Below are 22,102 nucleotides of genomic sequence, written 5' to 3'. Positions count from 1 at the left end.
GTTTTTTTTCACCTAATTTTTTTTTATCATGTAGCTAGCCTAGCGCTAGCTACATGATTCCCCCTCCCTCCCACCCTTCCGAACGCCGCCGGCGATCAAACCCATCAGGAAATCCCGTTCTGAACGGGATTTCCTGTAGGGCTTCCCCCGTCGCCATGGCGACAAACGGAATGACGTCATGCGCAAGGGGTCTGCAGGCGGGGGGGGGCCCTCTTTCGTGGCGGGTAGCGGAGGATCAGCGGCGAGCTGCGGCGATCGAGTAAGACACGCAGCTAGCAAAGTGCTAGCTACGTGTTTTAAAAAAAATTATGCAAATCGGCCCACCAGGGCCTGAGCAGTACACTGCGGCGTTACTGGACGAGCTGAGCTCGTCCGTAACGCCCAGGAGGTTTTTAATAGGCCAATCTACAGGATCAGCATCTTTTCTCATTAGATCAGTAATGGGCGCTACCAATGTGGAAACAAATTTTATGAACTTGCGATAGTAGTTAGCAAAGCCCAAAAATCTCTGAATAGCTTTTAACCCCTTAGGCTGAGGCCACTCAAGTACTGCAGACATTTTTTTAGGATCCATAGAGAGGCCTGAGTCAGAAATTATGTAGCCGAGGAACGGTACCTGCGTCACCTCGAATAAACATTTCTCTAATTTCGCAAATAGAGAATTCTCTCTCAATTTTTGTAACACGTATTTCACGTGTTCACGATGTTCTAGTAATGAGCCAGAATAAACAAGGATTTCATAAACGTAAATGACAACAAATTTACCTAAGACATCTCGGAAAACATCATTTACAAAATCCTGGAAGACGGCCGGGGCATTACACAGCCCGAAGGGGATAACAAGGTATTCGTAATGCCGATCTTGTATATTAAAGGCCGTCTTCCATTCATCTCCCTGACGAATACGTATTAAATTGTAGGCCCCCCGTAAGTCTAGCTTAGAAAAAAACCTAGCCCCCGAGACTTGAGAAAAGAGGTCATCAATCAAAGGCAAGGGGTAGCGATTTTTACCGTAATTTTGTTAAGACCCCAGTAATCAATACAGATACGGAGGCCCCCGTCCTTTATTTCTACAAAAAAGAAGCCTGCCACAGCAGGAGATGTAGAGGGTTGGATAAAGCCTTAATCCAAATTTTCCTTAATATATTCTTTCATGGTCAGTTTCTCGGGACCAGTTAGATTGTATAAATGACCTCTGGGGGGCATAGTACCAGGCAACAATTCTACCGGACAGTCATATGGCCTGTGTGGAGGTAACTTATCTGCAGATTCTGCAGAAAAAACATCAGAAAAAGCAGTATATGGTGATGAGACCTCGTTACATTTTACTTCTAGACTAGAGAATAGTATGATATTCTCTCGAGACAATTCTCCTGACAGTGAGATGACCACAAGGTGAGTTGACCAGAATCCCAAACAATCCCAGGGTTGTGAAGCTGAAGCCAGGGTAAACCCAGAACCAAGGCAATGGAGGGCATTCTTAAAACAAAGAATAAGAATAAGAAAACAGAATCAATGAAGTTGCCTGCAGTTTCGGAATCTACAAAATCCTGACATTGTAGAGACCTATTGTTCCACGTTATGGTGGCAGGTAACAGTAAATTTTTTACTTTTAAGGGGAGAAGACTGACCACCCAAGTGAAGTCCCCTTTCTTCACTTAGGTGCTGGAGTTTTCCGGAAGCCTCTCTCTTTGCAGAACAAGTCTGAACAAAATGCCCCTTTTCCCCACAATACATACGTAGACCCTCATTCTTCCTTCTAAGTTTCTCTGCAGGAGAAAGTTTGGAATATCCTATCTGCATAGGTTCTTCAGTCACTACAGAGGAAGCACTAGTCTGTTTAGTGGCGGTGGTCACAGTAGTATGAGTCTTTCCCTGTCGTCTGTATCTCAAACGTCTGTCGACTCTTATGGCTAAGGATATAGCATCCTCTAATGTTTTTGGTTCCGGATGACTCACTAACATGCCATTTATGAAATCCGACAAGCCAAATATAAATTGATCCATAAGTGCTGTACCACCCCAATTTACAGAAACAACCACCTCCTGAACTCTGCCGCATACTCCTCCACAGTATGTCGGCCTTGCCGGAGATCTCTTAATTTGCGAGTGGCTGTGGCTGTAATATCAGGGTCTGCGTATATTGTGGCCATGGCCTTCAAAAAGTTATCAACACAAGATAATTCTTCATGACCTGGTTCTAGGCCATAAGCCCAGGTCTGAGAGTTACCCTGTAACAAAGTTTTTACAAGAGTAATTTTCTGGGATTCAGTCCCAGATGATCTAGCCCGTATCTCAAAATAGGACATACAACAATTTTGAAAGTTGCTAAAATCTGAAAGTAGGCCTGAGAATTTTTCTGGTAACGGCATTTTAGGTTCAGTAACGGGTATGATAGGAGCAATGGGAGCCGGCTGCGAATTATTCGCATTGACGGAGACACTGAGCAACGGAGTTGGTTAACTGGGTCAACTGAGTTTGCTGCGTTGCCACCTGCTCAGTGAGTTGATTAACGGCTCCTGCTAATGAGACAATCTGCCCTTGCAGCTCGTCCATTTTTATTAGTGGGCCTTGATAATGTCACGCTGGTGCGTGATGAGATAGTGTAACGTGAGGCAACTGACACACAGATGTTTAACGTACAAATATACAAACAATAGATATGTAAGGTCCGGACCGGTCCTTAGTCAAATATAGAGTCAGAGATATCGAGGTACAGAGTAACTAGACTAAATCGTAGTCAATAATCGAGCAGAGTCATATACATAAGTCAGATGTTAGTCGTATTGTAAGGATTAGGCAATAAGGTAGTCAGGGATAGGCCAAGTCGGTAACGAGTATCAGATGGCAGCGGTACAGAAGGACTAGACAGGAGTGAGGTCAAGAGGCAGGCAAAAGTCGGTACACAGGTAATATACAATGAGATATTACAATAATAGTATTACGAGAATATATACGAAAATAATAAAGACTGACTAACTGGAGTACATATATACTGTGCGTCTACACAATATATCAATATAGTGGCTTTCTAGCTGGACCTGAAACCAACGAACTGATTAGTATCAAGACCAGTGAGCGACTGAATGCTCTGGCCTTAAATACAGACTGCAATTCCCCTGAAACCACTCCCATAGTGATGTCACATCAGTGACATCACTGCTGACTTCAGCTAGATCCTCCTCCTAAGCCTATAAGGCTTATTGCGCGCACGTTTGTTCGCACCGCGCACGCTGTAACTCACCGCCGGAAGGAAGCCGATATGCCACCAGAGGATGTCGGCAGCGAAGTCCCGCCGCTCGTCCGAACCACGCCGGAGACGCCGCGAGACCTGCCGCTGGAAGGTAAGAATGTTACAAATGGGTTTCCATTTGGCTCTCAGACATTATCTGGATACTCCGATGTATGCATTGCCAAACATGTTTTCCAAAAATGCTTTCAGTTCAAATGTTTACATTGTATTTATATTTACACATCTGAGAGCACAATTGCCTGTACATCATTCTCTCTGTGAGGTATTCATTTATTAAACATTTGGTCTGCAGAGGAGCTGGAGGGTTACTTTGTAAAACAGAAAAATAAACAGACACAGTTTATGTACCACTATGTAGTTCTCATATTGCAGCTATAATGAAATTCTATATGCGTTGTGTATATTATGTACATGATCACACAAAGTGCTGTGCAAAGGGTTTTGGCACTTGTAAAAAAACTACTGTAGAGCAAGGAGAGTTTAAAAAATAATGCAATAAATCAATTGCAAAGAATGCGGTTTTGAAAGGCAATGGGTGAGCAGATATAGATTTGATTTTATTTGTTTGGAGGTTTTTTTTGGGTTTATGTACTTTTTTATTAACTGATATAAAGTATAAAGGGTATTCATTTTAATTTTTTTTATGAAGGACATTGGCTTCTTTTGTTTGCCATTGTTGTTTCTCAGGCCGCCGTTAACTGTGGGGTAAGACGCAATTCGGCTGCCAGCTATTGCTGGTGGACAAATTATGCAGCTTTTATCATAATTTTGGCACAGTCACTTGATGGCGCCAAAAATGAATGCCTGAGCCTTGCTAGAGCTTTAATTCAAATTATGGATTATGGCGGCGCCTGGTACTCCCAAATTTCCTTTTTGCTTGACTCAAGCTGGATAGCGTTCCGGTAAGGCTGTTGCCTTTGATGTGGGATTTGAGCCTTTGACCAGCGTTTGAATCCTGGCTCAAGCCAGTATGTAAAACAGTAAGGAGTCTTTGGGCAAGGCTCCCTAATGATGCTGGTCAGCTGTGGAGCGCGCCCTAGCGGCTGCAGCCCTGAAGCGCTTGGAGTCCACCAGGAGAAAAAACACCATATAAATGTTCTGTGTCTTGTATCTCTCTATACGTCAGGACTCATAGTTTGTTCCATAGAAATACAATGTCTAGTGAGTATCCTTTTTGTTGTCATTTATGGTTTGTAAAGGTGACGGTCCAAAAGATAAGAGGACTTTGCAAAATTCAAGGTTAGAGATTACCCCTACATATTTTGCTGTGAATTGATTGTTGATCAATGCCTGGTTATGGCGCTGTATAAATCAATAATAATGTATGCTGTTCAGTATGCAAGAAATTCTGCAAATGTTTAGAACTCTGGAATGCTTTCCACAAATCTACTAAGAGAATATTAAAGTTTAAAGCTTTTCACACCTTATCTACTACTGACATTGATAAAAAATGGTAGGTGGACATGCTTATGCAGTCCATTATAGCCTGCTCTTTACCTGTATGGCTGTATGATCAGGGCCGGGCCAAGGCAGAGGCGAGAGAGGATCCAGCCTGAGGGCGTAGTGTAGGGGTGGAAGGCACTCACTCAGCTGTTATTCCCCTATTGTGTTTGAAACAGAGAAAAATAAAAAACGGCGATACATGGCAGTGACTGCAAGCCAGATAACTAGAGATTAAGGTGTTGGGGGTATGGGCCCCTCTTAGTCTAATAGCAATCAGTGTGTGATGGCTGGGTTGGGAGGGATGGAGGGGCGCACTTCGGTGTCTCAGCATTGGGTGCTGGGGGACCTTGTCTCAGCTCGGTGTATGATCCACAAAGTATGTCATGCAAAGTACTATAGTGCAGTCCTGCCTGTACCTGTGAGAATGACTGCACTGAAAGTAGTGTGGGAAGGGATGAGCGAGAATCATTATTGCCAAGTCCGTGAGACTTTCTGCATACTTTTGAATGGTCAACAAAAATGTCATGAATCAGTTCCACAAAACTAGCACAATCAATTAGACAAAACGATCATAAATTGTAGTGGAATGGAACTGGAAGGATCTATAAATTACATCTTTTGATTGATATCAACCCCCTTGCTGGTCCAATTCCCGCTGCAAGGGGGCAGCAGAGCACTTTTTTTTTTATTTTTTTTTTTTTAAATCCTGTAGCGAGCCCAGGGCTCGCTACATGATAGCCGCTAGGCAGCGGCATCCCCCCACCCACTCCGATCGCCTCCGGCGATCAGAGTAAGCAGGAAATCCCGTACAGAATGGGATTTCCTGCTGGGCTTCCCCGGTCGCCATGGTGACGGTGCGGTATGACGTCACCGACGTCATGGGCGTCGGGACGTCAGAGGGAATCCCGATCTACCCCTCAGCGCTGCCTGGCACTGATTGGCCAGACTGTGCAGGGGTCTTGGGGGGGGGGCGGCGTGGCGGGTAGCGGCGAATCGGCTGGTAGCGGCGGCCATCGTGTACCACACGCAGCTAGCAAAGTGCTAGCTGCGTGTAGGGAAAAAAAACATTTTAAATCGGCCCAGCGGGGCCTGAGAAATCCTCCTACGCAGGTTACCCCGAGCTGAGCTCGGGATAACCGGCAAGGAGGTTAAGGGCTAAAATGATTTATTTGCATCTCATACTCCAGCTCTGCACCTCACCCTATTTCTCATGATTCAGTTTAAAACTGTGAAATAATAGCAAAAGGGATATGCAGAAGCAGTAGCTTGGAGGCTAGCACAGAAAGGAAGAATAAGTGAGTGGCAGACAGATGTCAGTGAGCTTGATGCAATTTTTTTTCCTACTTTTTAAAATAAAAAAAACAGAATAACTTTGAAAGTAAGAACCACAGTCCACTATGGGCAACATAAATTAAACAGACTGTACCGCATGATGGATTTACAGTGCTTTGAGGTAACTACCACTAGGTTTAGTGCTTTCTGGCTCTGTTTATTTATCTGAGCCATTTCTATGGAAACGGTGCCTTCAGAATTTATATTCTTTAATTAATTTTAGTGGCACCTTATCTCTTAGATAAAGAAATGGCATCTTTAGTCAGTTCTTAGAAAGTTACAAGCTGCTTATTTTGCTTACCACTGGATTTTTACTGCACACTTTGAGCTTGATTCACTAAACCGTGACAACTGATATGACAGCCTTGCTAGCGTTTTGCGTGCGTTATAACATGCGTAATGTTTTTCGCACGCAATTGCAAATTTTTATGCACAAACGCATTTGCGTGTGAAAAAATTATGCGCTTTATAATGCGCGCAAAACGCTAGTGCGGCCGTGAAATCAGTTATCACGGTTTAGTGAATCAAGCCCTTTGAGCAGTTGTTAATATACTGTAGTTCCAGGGCCGGCCCGCTCATGAGGCGGGGTGAAACTTTTGCCTCAGGCGGCAAAGTTCTAGGGGCGGCAACCGCCCGTCCGTGGGTGCGGGGGTGCCGGCCGCCGAGCTGGAGGGGTAGCTGGCAGGACGGGGGTATTGGGCCTAGCGGTGGGGAGGGGGGTCGGACCCCCCCTCCCTCGCCTGGGTCCCCCGATCTGCGCTCCCCTCCAGCTTTAAATGTAGTATAAGCAGCCGACAGACAGTAAGAGGCACGGGCGGGGGATCACTCACCTTCCTCGTTCCAACGTGCGCTCCACTGACGTCACTTCCTGCAACGCCGCCCACTGTATTGGGGGGGGGGGCGGGCGGCGGTGGCAATTTTTTCAAAACTTGCCTCAGGCGGCAAAAAGTCTAGAGCCGGCCCTGTGTAGTTCCCCCATATAAAGTGTGGCTCTTATCCGCAAACATGACAACAGCCAAAAATGGAAAACTTAGAGCCCAATCCAATTAATTGTTTTCCCGTAGATTATATTTTCACATTATACTGTATATAAAATGCCTTTTAATCCATCAGCAAGCAAGAAAATACTCAGAATAATTAATTTTGACAGTACTTTTTCACCTATTTTTGGTACTTTCTCAATTGCAGAGTGCACAAATTATTTTAAACACAAGATGAAAAATTATCTCCTAGGAGAAAACTTAGTAGAAAAAGTGAATTGGATTGGGCCCAAAGTGTGCTAGGATGAATCGCCACCTGACAGGTACAATCCAAGGATTTTTTTTTCCTTAGGGGGAAAGGAATTTTATGTTGCAATATAGATCTTATGGAATTACCCTTATCCTTAATATTATTCTGGAAAAAGAGCTGCCAAAAATAAGAAAAGCAGCCATTTTCAGGGTTTACAAGTCACATACATAGTTACATAGTTATTTGGGTTGAAAAAAGACATTCGTCCATCGAGTTCAACCATATATTCCCCAATAGTCTTTAGCCTGCAAGAACCTTAAAAGTCTGAAAAATTAGATTGTGTATTTGTAAAATGAATTTTAGTGTGGTGTAATGACAAGAGACAAGCTTCCAAATATTACCCAATATCATGTTTTGTGGTAGTGATCCAGCTTTCTCATGCATTCTCATGCAGCTTTACTGCCAGCTCGGAACTTTTCCCAATTGCACATGTCTTGTAAAGGGGACTCAGCCAGCAATGTGACAGCCTCACTTTCATTCATCTCTTCATCAGGACTTTGCACTGGGTTGTAGCAGCACTTGGCATTTAGACAGGCATGACAGTGAGAAGTCCGGAAACATGGACCGGGGGAACTATACACTGACAAAAAGGACCATGGTGGCACGTAGGAAAGTTACAGAGGGACACTGATTATTTCACACATTTTTATTCATTCAGAAATGTAAATATTACTGCAATACAAAACAAAAAATGCTACGCAAACAGCAACATGACTTTTTTTTTTTATATTCTTTAATGGTTATAAGGAGAAGTCCATTGATTAATTACGTTTAATACACTCAGCTACCATTTATTAAATACATACATAACATGTATTTAGTGCTGTGCAAGACATTTTTTAATTGAATGTTGCTTGACCAATTACTTTCTTCAGCGAGATTACATGTTCTACACATTGTAAATGCCTTAGATTGTTTCCCTTCTCAATTTTCATTTCTTTGCTTGTTTGACAGACTAGGGTTGTTCTTTACAATGCGTGTTTTATAGGTGAGCAGTAGGTACATATCCACAGCATGTCGCTACCACCACTGTGTTTCACTGTAGAGATGGTATTGGCCTGGTAATTCCCCAATAGTCTTTAGCCTGCAAGAACCTTAAAAGTCTGAAAAATTAGATTGTGTATTTGTAAAATGAATTTTAGTGTGGTGTAATGACAAGAGACAAGCTTCCAAATATTACCCAATATCATGTTTTGTGGTAGTGATCCAGCTTTCTCATGCATTCTCATGCAGCTTTACTGCCAGCTCGGAACTTTTCCCAATTGCACATGTCTTGTAAAGGGGACTCAGCCAGCAATGTGACAGCCTCACTTTCATTCATCTCTTCATCAGGACTTTGCACTGGGTTGTAGCAGCACTTGGCATTTAGACAGGCATGACAGTGAGAAGTCCGGAAACATGGACCGGGGGAACTATACACTGACAAAAAGGACCATGGTGGTACGTAGGAAAGTTACAGAGGGACACTGATTATTTCACACATTTTTATTCATTCAGAAATGTAAATATTACTGCAATACAAAACAAAAAATGCTACGCAAACAGCAACATGACTTTTTTTTTTTATATTCTTTAATGGTTATAAGGAGAAGTCCATTGATTAATTACGTTTAATACACTCAGCTACCATTTATTAAATACATACATAACATGTATTTAGTGCTGTGCAAGACATTTTTTAATTGAATGTTGCTTGACCAATTACTTTCTTCAGCGAGATTACATGTTCTACACATTGTAAATGCCTTAGATTGTTTCCCTTCTCAATTTTCATTTCTTTGCTTGTTTGACAGACTAGGGTTGTTCTTTACAATGCGTGTTTTATAGGTGAGCAGTAGGTACATATCCACAGCATGTCGCTACCACCACTGTGTTTCACTGTAGAGATGGTATTGGCCTGGTAATGAGCGGTGCCTGGTTTTATTCAAACATGACGCCTAGCATTCACACCAAAGGGTTCAATCTTTGTCTCATCAGACCAGAGAAATTTGGTCTCTCATGGTCTGAGAATCCATCGAGTGGGTGCCTTTTGGCAAACTCCTGGCAGGATGCCATGTGCATTTTACTAAGCAGTGGTTTCCGTCTGGCCACTCAACCATATAGGTGTAAGGCTTGGTGGTGTATTCTCCACAGTCAGCATGCAACGCATGAGCTGGCGTGGAGGAGGTACACACACTAGCACAAGGAAACAGGCTATCCCTAGTATAGTGGAGGGGAGGACTGACTCCAATAGGAGATTGTGGCGCACAGAGCCGGTGCAGATCTGACAGCCACAAACAATGCTTTCGTTATAACGTCTCAGTGCAAAGTAGCGCTGAGCGCATAAACCAGAACTGAGGAGATCAGGACAGGTAGACAGAATGAACGCTTGCTAGCTAGCGGCTACTTAGCGACAGCAAGCGTCCAAAACCAGACAGACTGGAATGAGGCAGCCAATGCGATGCGGCGATGGCGTGCCTCACAAAGACAGGACAGGATAGTCAGAAAATAGCAGGATTAAGATAGATGAACGTAACACAGATAAATATACAATAAGTATGTTTTCCTAGCGTATTACAATTACAGCTATCAATGAAACTATTTGTAACGTCTGACTAACATATGTATATATCGGCAATGAACCGATATATGACATAAGCAGGAACGCTGACTAAGACTGGAGTAATACAGGGGACAGGACTCAGAAGGATTCGCTATCTCTTCGCAGAGATGAACGCAATCCACAAACGGTAACAGGACAGGATTCAGAAGGATTCGTTATCTCTTCGCAGAGATGAACGCAATCCACAAACAGTAACAGAACAGGATTCAGAAGGATTCGTTATCTCTTCGCAGAGATGAACGCAATCCACAAACGGTAACAGGACAGGATTCAGAAGGATTCGTTATCTCCTCGCAGAGATGAACGCAATCCACAAACGGTAACCAGGAGCAGGGTAACTACCTCAGCACGGGTGGTCACGGTACGCGCAACCTACCAAAACGTGCTGGAAAGCTGACTAACTGCACACAGGATATAAACAGTTCGTGTACGTATACATCAGCGACACTGATGTATCAACGTAACACAAATACAAGGAAAATATTAACGTGCTGGTATGCATATATATGGGCAATGAACCAATATATGATGCAAAACCAGCAAGGTATCTATAGAACAAGAAACACGATCGGGGCTGAAGCGACAGCAAGACTGGCTTACACTGAAGCTATGAAAACCCAAGGAAACCCTGCAGGAAGCAGATCTTTATACTGAGGTCATCCAATGGGAGCAGACATGCAGATTCCCACACAGGTGAATGATAATCAGTCACAAGCTGACAGCAGGGAAAGACAGACAAAGCTATGCAGCTTGCATGGAAATAGATCAGAACTGCCTGAGCTGCAGCACTACTACTTCCAGCAATAGCTGCTGCAGCAGCGATCATTACAGTACCCCCGCCTTTAAAAGCGGATTCCAGACGCTTTTCAAAACTGAAATTCCCAACAAAACAGTCTGACTGATAATTCATGATGACCGGGACAGCCCGGCAAGACCGAATTCCAGAATCAGTCCCCACAAGACTGGACCCATCAGAACCAGAACCTACAGAACCATGCCCATCAGTACTACAAGCCCCAGTGTGACACCCATCAGAACCATGATTTCCAGAAGAAAGCCCTCCGAAATTCCCTGAGCGATACCCACCGCCTTCCAGGAACCGTTCAGAAACGCCAAAGCCTTTGCAATGCCCACCGGTACTGTCTTTACCAACACAAAACCCACTGTTGAACCAGTCCAAGGCACCAGGACAAGTTTTCTCAGAGACCTCCCAGAACACCTTGAAGCTCCAAAGAGATCCCCATAGGTCAGAATGCCCCTTAGGCTCACATGGAGAACTATCAAGAACCCCTATGGAACCTAGGGCAATTCCCGAGTCAGGGCCACAAGGACAAACATCAATATCAGGGCTTTCAGGGACCAGAACCATCTCTGGGCATGCAGGCAGACTGGCAACATCAGAACGTGTTCCCACTAAGGAAGCATCAGAGCACGCTAACACCTTAGACACACTTGGGCATTCTGGCACACAAAGAACATCTGGGCACACCGGCACAAGAGAAACCTCTGGGCATGTCAAGGAACTGTGAGCCTCAGGGTCAGCCAAGACAGGACCAAAACCAGGACTGGCCAAAAAAAAATCATCATGACTAAACTTCGCAACTACTGGACTTTTACACGAGAATGCTGGATCGGACTTAGATGTCGCTGATTCCAGCAAAGTCAGTAACAAATCAGATTCAGGGGCACTAACAAGAGAGGACAAATCTTCTGATGTATGCACTGAACCAGATAGGGACTCCACAACTACCTCTGGACTGGACAGAGACTCATTTAATACACTGGATTGGAGCTCATGAGACGCTACAGAACAAGTCAGTATTGCAGCAGCCCCCACTGGACTAGGCAAAACTGAGGAATTCCCTGGACAGGAAGGGGACTCTGGAACCTCTGCCACAGCGGCCAGAGAACCAGAATCTTTCAGGATACAGGGCTGGGTTTCAGGAACACTCATCAGACCGGACTGAAATTCTGAGATTTCAATTATTTTGACCAGAGAATCAGAATGATCCATGTTACAGGGCAAGACTTCTGAAACATTCAGAGGACAGGGCTGGAGTTCCTCGGCTGTTACAACACTGGAGAGGGACTCAACAACATTGGTTAAATCAGACTGTGAACAGGGCAAGGTATCTAACACACTTGCTGACGAGGACAATATTTCAATGGCTTCTGCTTTGCTGGGCAGAAATTCATCAAGTTTTATTAGAGCAGACTGTAATTCCAAAACAGCTGCTAGACAAGTGAATATTACTGCAACACCAACTGAGGTAAGCAGTACCTCAGACTCCCCTGCTAGAGGGTTTGAAATATCCAAAGTACTGGGTGAAGCATAAGACTCTGCGACCACAGCTTCACTGGACAGGATCACTGAACAGTCCATATTGCAGGGCAAAACCATGGAAGCACCTGCTGGACAGCATAATGATTCTGTGACCTGAGTTTCATTGGAGAGATCTACTGCACAATTCATGGTACAGGGCAAATTTATTGGAACATTTTCTGAACAAGGTAATAATTCTGCGATTTCAGGTTCACAGAGCAGATGCTCTGAGCTATTCACGAAACTAGAGCGAGGTGTAGAAACAGGAAGATCAAGACACAATGTTTGCGCATCTGAATCACCATTCAATTGTAAAATTGGAAAATTCAGATGCTGGGGTTCTGAGGTTTCTGGACAGGATTGCTGGGACTCGGAAACTGATGTAGTGCATCTATTGGCATCTGCTGGATCAGACAGGAGTTGAACCTTATTAACACGGGTAATTTCTGCAGAAGTGTTTGCAGAGACAGGCAAGATTTTTCTGGTGTCTGTTTCACTGAACAAAGACTCATGAGTACTGGCTAGGCTGGACTCAGAAGTCAGCAGGACCTCTGGATTCTCTGCTGAGAAATTTGTGCAGGGCAAAGTTAAGAAAGTATCAGTGGCTTCTGTTTTACTGGGAAGTAACACTGAGTTATCCATGGTACAGGGTGGAATTGCAGGAACTTCAATTTCACACAAAAAGAGCTCCGAATCACCTGCTGAATCAGCCAAAGGTGCTGAAGCAGGCGGGTCAGAACGCCAAATTTGCGAATTCGGAGTCACATAAAAATCATCCAAAATCAGTTCCCACACATCAATCAATGGAGCCACAAAGTCATACTCACACATACCAGTTTTTATTAGGTTATAGGCAGACTTAATGAATGCATTCAATACCAATTCACTTTTTGCACTGTAAAATTGACAAAATGAACTTGAATCATTCTTCCATTCATTGACCAGAGCTTCCATCTCTCCTTTCTCAAATGGAGGATTCCAAGCATACTTAACAGGCAGATCATGGTTTGCAGATATGATTGTAGCAGGGACATATATTGGGTTAATTAGCAGGTGATTGGCAGATTCCTTATTCCTAAGAATCTCCAATACCTGTAGCAAGTGCTGAACTGTAGTGTATGCAAACTTTCCTTGCTTTACAAATAAGTTGATTTGTTCAATACTCTGTAATATCTCCTCATAATCATACTCAGATAATTCTTTTAAACAAAAATCTTTATTTTCCCTAGCCAGGGAGGAAAGTTCATTAGTAGTTTCATAAGTCCATTTAACTCCCCTGAAAGACAATTGCATTTCATTATCTGTTAATGGCAGAATCTCATTATAGGTCTCAGTCGCTAAGGATAACGACTCTGCAGATCGGACACGTTTCTTAGAACGTTTGCGTTTGGCCTTAGACCCTGCTGTTTTTGGTGATTTATTCAAGGCTGCAGGAAAATTATCAGTAACACTTTCTGCTTGCTGAACATTTTTGCAAGCAATTGAAGGAGTAGCTGATTGGCCTGCTGCCAGGAGTTCATTAAGAGGAAAAGGCAATGGATCTATGCGCAACCAGTTATGGATCACAAACGCTAGAAATTCCAGCGGTCTATCTTTTAAATCGGAATGATTGAGAACATCAAATGCCCACTGGAATAATTCCCCTTTAAACAAAATATAACTTAGTTGGAGTGCCCAGGTTGAAACAGGAGTCGCTTGGAGATCAGGATTGGTCAGGAACCTGGCACATTCAGAGAAAAACTCATTTTCTGTTTCAGAGCTAAGTTCTTCAAATTTCTTAAAGGAACAGGAACCATAATTAACAGTGTCATACTTTCTGGGAATCCCCCCCACAATGGGGATTGGTAATGGGGTTTTCATAATGTAAGGCTTGGTGGTGTATTCTCCACAGTCAGCATGCAACGCATGAGCTGGCGTGGAGGAGGTACACACACTAGCACAAGGAAACAGGCTATCCCTAGTATAGTGGAGGGGAGGACTGACTCCAATAGGAGATTGTGGCGCACAGAGCCGGTGCAGATCTGACAGCCACAAACAATGCTTTCGTTATAACGTCTCAGCGCAAAGTAGCGCTGAGCGCATAAACCAGAACTGAGGAGATCAGGACAGGTAGACAGAATGAACGCTTGCTAGCTAGCGGCTACTTAGCGACAGCAAGCGTCCAAAACCAGACAGACTGGAATGAGGCAGCCAATGCGATGCGGCGATGGCGTGCCTCACAAAGACAGGACAGGATAGTCAGAAAATAGCAGGATTAAGATAGATGAACGTAACACAGATAAATATACAATAAGTATGTTTTCCTAGCGTATTACAATTACAGCTATCAATGAAACTATTTGTAACGTCTGACTAACATATGTATATATCGGCAATGAACCGATATATGACATAAGCAGGAACGCTGACTAAGACTGGAGTAATACAGGGGACAGGACTCAGAAGGATTCGCTATCTCTTCGCAGAGATGAACGCAATCCACAAACGGTAACAGGACAGGATTCAGAAGGATTCGTTATCTCTTCGCAGAGATGAACGCAATCCACAAACAGTAACAGAACAGGATTCAGAAGGATTCGTTATCTCTTCGCAGAGATGAACGCAATCCACAAACGGTAACAGGACAGGATTCAGAAGGATTCGTTATCTCCTCGCAGAGATGAACGCAATCCACAAACGGTAACCAGGAGCAGGGTAACTACCTCAGCACGGGTGGTCACGGTACGCGCAACCTACCAAAACGTGCTGGAAAGCTGACTAACTGCACACAGGATATAAACAGTTCGTGTACGTATACATCAGCGACACTGATGTATCAACGTAACACAAATACAAGGAAAATAATATTAACGTGCTGGTATGCATATATATGGGCAATGAACCAATATATGATGCAAAACCAGCAAGGTATCTATAGAACAAGAAACACGATCGGGGCTGAAGCGACAGCAAGACTGGCTTACACTGAAGCTATGAAAACCCAAGGAAACCCTGCAGGAAGCAGATCTTTATCCTGAGGTCATCCAATGGGAGTAGACATGCAGATTCCCACACAGGTGAATGATAATCAGTCACAAGCTGACAGCAGGGAAAGACAGACAAAGCTATGCAGCTTGCATGGAAATAGATCAGAACTGCCTGAGCTACAGCACTACTACTTCCAGCAATAGCTGCTGCAGCAGCGATCATTACAATAGGCCTGATTCATGGATTGCTGGTAGAGATGGTTGTCCTTATGGAAGGTTCTCCTCTCTCCACAGAGTACCTCTGAAAGAGTGACCATTGGGTTCTTGGTCACCTACATGACTAAGGCCCCTTTTCCTCTGATTGCTCAGTTTAGATGGCTGTCCAGCTCTAGGAAGAGTCCTGGTGGTTTTGAACTTCTTCTGCTTTGTGCCTCAAGACAATCTTGTCTTAGAGATCTACAGACAATTCCTTTGACTTTATGCTTGGTTTGTGCTCTGACATGAACTGTCAACTGTGGGACCTTTATAGGACAGATGTTTTCCCTTCCAAATCATGTCCAATCGACTGAATTTGCCACAGGTGGACTTCAGCTGAGCTGAAGAAACATCTCAAAGAATGATCAGGGGAACTGGATGTACCACATTTGCAAAAATCTCAAGAAATCTCAATGTATTCATTATGGAGTGTTGTGTTTTTTGTCTGAGAAAAAATAAAGTTAATCCATTTTGGAATAAGAATGTAACATAATAAAAAGTGGAAAAAGTGATGCCCTGTGAATAGTTTCCAGAGGCACTGTATAATTCTAGTCCTACTAAGAATTTGTCTATAGCACCTTTGTTTTCCTGTACAGCAAGTGTTAAAAGTAAATGGAAGGAAAAGCCCTTACTAATGTTCTGTTTACTATTAGTACTACACATATAATTAATTTACTTTCAGTTCAAGTTTGCTTTTAGTTTACTGGGATTTAGTGAATATACCCCTTTGTCTCAGGAGTGTATCTTGAAATGGTCAATATTGTCTGTAATTGGGAGTTTGCAGTGAATGCTTAGAGGCAATTGGGTCTCATCCTAAAATAGAGGTTTGATATGATTACTGACACCAACTGCGACAGTAACCTTTATAAACATCTTTAGTCTGTTTTGTGCATGTCTAGTGTTTGGTTGGCAATTGAAATATTAAGATTCAGGGGGCATTAACATACTACCTTTTAGGATGTTCTCATGAGTTTATAACTTCCCTCACATTTAATACAAGTGATGCACATTTTGTACACAGAGCAATGGTTGCAGGTGATTACTTAGTATCAGGTCAGATGATGCTGATTTCTGACCATGCAGTAGCTGTGATAGTCTGTTCCCTTCCAATCTGTTTCTGATTTGGCCTCTAGCCCTGAATCCTGCACCACTGTATCAGTACACACATCACTGCAAATACGAAACCATTAAAGCGGACCTGAACTCAGAACTTCCTCTCTGCTCTAAAAGATACGCAACAGCATAAAAATCTTTAAAGGAAAACATTTCTTTGTTACAGCTGATACAAATCCTACAATAAATCTGCAGTGTGTCTACTTCTTGCTTTCATGGAAACAGACTTATTGTTAACATCCTGTGTTTACAAATTAGCTGTTCTGTCATGAGGTGAAGATGTGTGAGCTGACAAAGCTGAGAGATCAAATTATGGTGGTGGTTAGTCACAGGTGAGGGGGAATTAGACAGGCTAAACTCTCTAAATACATGCATGGTGCATTTATCTCTGTTTTCCTTCTGTCCTTTGCAAGAGTTCAGGTCCACTTTAACTGGCCAGCAAAAGGAACACATTTGATTTTATCGTATGACCTTTTAAGTGACTAATAAGTTATATTGTATTACTACTCGTGTGTGTGTGTATATATATATATGTGTGTGTGTATATATATATATATATATATATATATATATATATATATATATATATATATATACAGTGGAGGAAATAATTATTTGACCCCTCACTGATTTTGTAAGTTTGTCCAATGACAAAGAAATGAAAAGTCTCAGAACAGTATCATTTCAATGGTAGATTTATTTTAACAGTGGCAGATAGCACATCAAAAGGAAAATCGAAAAAATAACTTTAAGTAAAAGATAGCAACCGATTTGCATTTCATTGAGTGAAATAAGTTTTTGAACCCTCTAACAATAAAAGACTTAATACTTAGTGGAAAAACCCTTGTTTGCAAGCACAGAGGTGAAACGTTTCTTGTAATTGATGACCAAGTTTGCACACATTTTAGGAGGAATGTTGGTCCACTCCTCTTTGCAGATCATCTCTAAATCCCTAAGGTTTCGAGGCTGTCTCTGTGCAACTCTGAGCTTGAGCTCCCTCCATAGGTTTTCTATTGGATTAAGGTCTGGAGACTGACTAGGCCACTCCATGACCTTAATGTGCTTCTTCTTGAGCCACTCCTTTGTTGCCTTTACTGTATGTTTTGGGTCATTGTCATGCTGGAACACCCATCCACGACCCATTTTCAGTTTCCTGGCAGAGGGAAGGAGGTTGTCGTTCAGGATTTCACGATACATGGCTCCGTCCATTTTCCCGTTAATGCGATTAAGTTGTCCTGTGCCCTTAGCAGAAAAACACCCCCAAAGCAAAATGTTTCCACCCCTATGCTTGACGGTGGGGACAGTGTTTTGGGGGTCATAGGCAGCATTTTTCTTCCTCCAAACACAGCGAGTTGAGTTAATGCCAAAGAGCTCTATTTTGGTCTCACCAGACCACAGCACCTTCTCCCAGTCACTCACAGAATCATTCAGGTGTTCATTGGCAAACTTCAGATGGGCCTGCACATGTGCCTTCTTGAGCAGGGGGACCTTGCGAGCCTTGCAGGATTTTAATCCATTGCGGTGCAATGTGTTTCCAATGGTTTTCTTGGTGACTGTGGTCCCTGCTAATTTGAGGTCATTCACTAACTCCTCCCGTGTAGTTCTAGGATGCTTTTTCACCTTTCTCAGAACCATTGACACCCCACGAGGTGAGATCTTGCGTGGAGCCCCAGAGCGAGGTCGATTGATGGTCATTTTGTGCTCCTTCCATTTTCGAACAATCGCACCAACAGTTGTCACCTTCTCTCCCAGCTTCTTGCTAATGGTTTTGTAGCCCATTCCAGCCTTGTGCAGGTCTACAATTTTGTCTGACATCCTTGGACAGCTCTTTGGTCTTTCCCATGTTGGAGAGTATGGAGTCTGCTTGATTGATTGATTCTGTGGACAGGTGTCTTTTATACAGGTGACTAGTTAAAGAGACTCCGTAACAAAAATTGCATACTGTTTTTTATCATCCTACAAGTTCCAAAAGCTAATCTAATGTGTTCTGGCTTACTGCAACACTTTCTGCTATCACAGTCTCTGTAATAAATCAATGTATCTTTCCCCTGTCAGACTTGTCGGCCAGTGTCTGGAAGGCTGCCAAGTTCTTCAGTGTTGTGGTTCTGCTATGAACTCCCCCTTTCAGGCCCCTCTCTGCACACTGCCTGTGTGATATTTAGATTAGTGCAGCTTCTCTCTGCTCTCGTATCTTTTACAAGCTGGATAAAGTGTCCTCTGAGCTGGCTGGGCTTTCACATACTGAGGAAATTCAGACAAGGGCAAAGCTGTTTGCAGGAAGAAAAGAGCAGCCTGAAACTTCAGTGCATGAGAGCAGAAGGGGGAAAGAAACACACAAATGATCTCTTGAGATTCAAAAGGAAGGGTGTATACAGCCTGCTTGTGTATGGATGTATTTTGTATGTGTGGACATACTGTACATCAACCTACTTCCTGTTTTGGTGGCCATTTTGTTTGTTTATAAACAAACTTTTTAAAACTGTTTTTAACCACTTTTAATACGGCGGGGAGCGGCGAAATTGTGACAGAGGGTAATAGGAGATGTCCCCTAACGCACTGGTATGTTTACTTTTGTGCGATTTTAACAATACAGATTCTCTTTAAGACAGGTGTCCTTAATGAGGGTGACTAATTGAGTAGAAGTGTCTAACCACTCTGTGGGAGCCAGAACTCTTAGGGCTCGTTTCCACTAGGGCGAATCCGCATGCGGGCACTGCATGCGTATTCGCATACTTAATGTTAGTGGATGGGGCTGTTTCCACATGTGCGGCGTGCGGGAGCGATTTGGCGGCAGGCCAAATCTGCACGGGGGGACCCACAGATTTCGCCTGCGTCGGGAATCCGTGCTAATGTATTTAATAGTAAAAACGCATGCGTTTTTACCCGCGATTTCGCGTGCGATTTCGCACCTTTTTCAATGTTATTTTGCCCTGGCAGTGTCATGGTTAATTTCGCATGGTACCCTGCCATGCGAAATCGCACGCGAAATCGCGGGTAAAAGCGTCGGAATGCCGGCGAAATCGCGTCGCACTAGTGGAAACGGGCCCTTAATGGTTGGTAGAGGTTCAAAAACTTATTTCACTCAATGAAATGCAAATCAGTTGCTATCTTTTATTTAAGGTTATTTTTTCGATGTTCCTTTTGATGTGCTATCTGCCACTGTTAAAATAAATCTACCATTGAAATGATACTGTTCTGAGACTTTTCATTTCTTTGTCATTGGACAAACTTACAAAATCAGTGAGGGTTCCTTTTTCGCGAGACTCTAGACCAATTGTGTATACAGAGTTCAAAGGAATGCAGACACCTTCCAAGCACATCACACTATTCCTGACAAATGGCTGGGTGATTGTCTAAGCGTTTCCTTGCTAGAGGCTGACTAAATATGACACAATGTCCAGGTGTCCGTGGGCTATTGAACTTAGCTGGTCTATTCAAATTAGATTCACAGCCCCTTTCCTGAAAATTGCAAATTTACCATTTCTAGGTGACACTTATTTCAAAACCAGCAGCCACACTGGCTTCTTCTAACAGACATACACATATGAGAGTGCACAGCAGACATAAAATGAAAAAATATGGCTTCCACGAGCTACAAGTTCAAAAATGGTTGCTATATCACCACAGTCAGCTCTTCTGTGCCTGCGTGGGCACTCTTGCCAGCATGTCCACATCATCTGGTGCATACTGCGCCTGCGCACAACAACTGCACAGACGCAGAAGAGCTGACCCCGCCGGCTGGTCGCGACCCCTATGGCTGGCCAGCAAGGACACCGAGGAGGACCAGGGCGGTGAGGGAGTGAGATGGCTATGAAGGGCTAGAAGAAGTCCCAGGTGAGCAAAAAATAGATTTTTAAGTTCAACTCAAAAGTCATTTAATCAAGAAGGAAATTAGGAGCTTCGTGGACACGTTTAAATACCTGTCCTGGTATGTCTATGAGCAATTGATGGGTACCTTGGGGCACTTGGAAATATAAATAAATATAAGAGTTTTCATGTATATTTTTGTATTACAAAAGCAAAATAAAACATTTCTTTAAAAAAAACCTTGGCTTTTACATGATGGAGTTAGCAAATTAGATCGTTTACAATAACCACATACAGGAAGTGGGAGTGTACATTGTATGGCCTTATTTTACTTTGCTATGTTAATTATTACAAGAAATAAAGAACTTCTGCACAAATCATCTATGCACCTTCTAGCGAAAAATCCCTTTGGATTATGGCTTAAACTGAAATAATCACTCCTTGTAAAGGCAAGATTAGTCAGATTGAGCTACAAATTGCCCAGTTAGCAGTGGTAATAAATTGTGAGTCTTGGAATGTGCTCTTTTATTAAACAGCATGTTTAGTGTGTGGAAAGGAACTTATTCAAGTGTAATAAGTCTAGAACATATTTTACCTCTGTTTCTCCTCTGTAGCCCATTTCTATTTGTCTGTCACAGGTCAAACCATAAATCAAACAGCAGGAAACATTCAGAATCCTGTCTGGGTTTGTTTTTCTATTTAGACACATGGGCAAGAAAAGACCTACAGAAAACTCATTGTGTATAATAAGTCTGCTGCCTCGTTACAAAATAATTCATATTTCTGAGACCAAGCACCTCAGATAAGGGGAGCTTCAGTCTGTTTCCAAAGTTTTTCATTTTTTAAACAAGCACAGTAGGTAATAGGTATTATTCTATATCATGGTGTAGAAAGGTATTACTCAAAGCTGTGAACCAGAAATAATTTGTCATTAGTTTTTTTTCGGCTTGTTTTTTTCACAGTTGAATTGTATTGATGTTTCAATTATAGTCCTAGCATTAATAAATGTTGGTGTAACACCAAAGCTGTTTACAGTCTACAAAGCAAGGCATACAGATACTTCAAATGCACAGCAGATAAGCTAAACTATCAAATACTACTGTATATGATACATGCAAAATATATTCTGGGTCTAGAAGAGTGAACACTAATGCCCATGCAGATCTTTACTACACCTGCATTCCATGGGCTTTGTAATATCAGTTCCATCAAGCCATTAATTTTACTCCAGTCATTCGTGGTCATCTTGGACAAGAAACCAGTGGGCTCTATTCACAAAACTAATTGATAAACATGACCTTTTAGCTAATTTACAAGCAAAATATTCACTCAAAGTAAGCTGTTCCTGATTAACCTCTTTGGCGGTAATCCCGAGCTAGGGTCAAGGCAGAAAACCGCAGCTAAGAGCGATAATCCTGACCTCTGCTCGGAGCATCCGCCGGAGGCTGTGTGCAGAGTATAGCCCGCAGTGGGCGCTTGTACATACCTCCCGCGGGATCCCGACGTCGGCTGCCATTCTTCTTCCTCTCCTCCGGGGCTCTGCTTCCTGCTGATGAGATCGTCGGCTGTCGTCATGACGACAGCCAGCAATTTCACTTTACAGTTGCAGTGCCACCCGGAGGATGGAGGGCATGACTGCAGCACTGGAGCCAGGGAGGTGAGTGATTTAAACCTGCTGCAGATCGCCCTGGCAGCATGATTTTTTTTCCAGGTTTTAG

At 43.1% G+C, this 22,102-nt stretch overlaps 1 protein-coding gene across 1 annotated transcript in view; it reads left to right on the top strand.

The window, feature by feature from the left end:
- LOC137534094 (proton channel OTOP1-like) overlaps window positions 1-22,102 on the top strand; it is a 666,091-nt gene that overhangs the window by 282,808 nt on the left and 361,181 nt on the right. The window contains exon 5 of the mRNA XM_068255447.1: window positions 7,217-7,331. The gene's annotated coding sequence lies outside the window, so the exon portion shown is untranslated. The remainder of the gene's footprint in view (window positions 1-7,216; window positions 7,332-22,102) is intronic.

The sequence above is a fragment of the Hyperolius riggenbachi genome, chromosome 10, assembly GCF_040937935.1.
Source record: "Hyperolius riggenbachi isolate aHypRig1 chromosome 10, aHypRig1.pri, whole genome shotgun sequence".
Taxonomy (NCBI): Eukaryota; Metazoa; Chordata; class Amphibia; order Anura; family Hyperoliidae; genus Hyperolius; species Hyperolius riggenbachi.
Note: the sequence above shows the minus strand (reverse complement) of the source record. Positions and strands in the feature narration are given on the sequence as shown.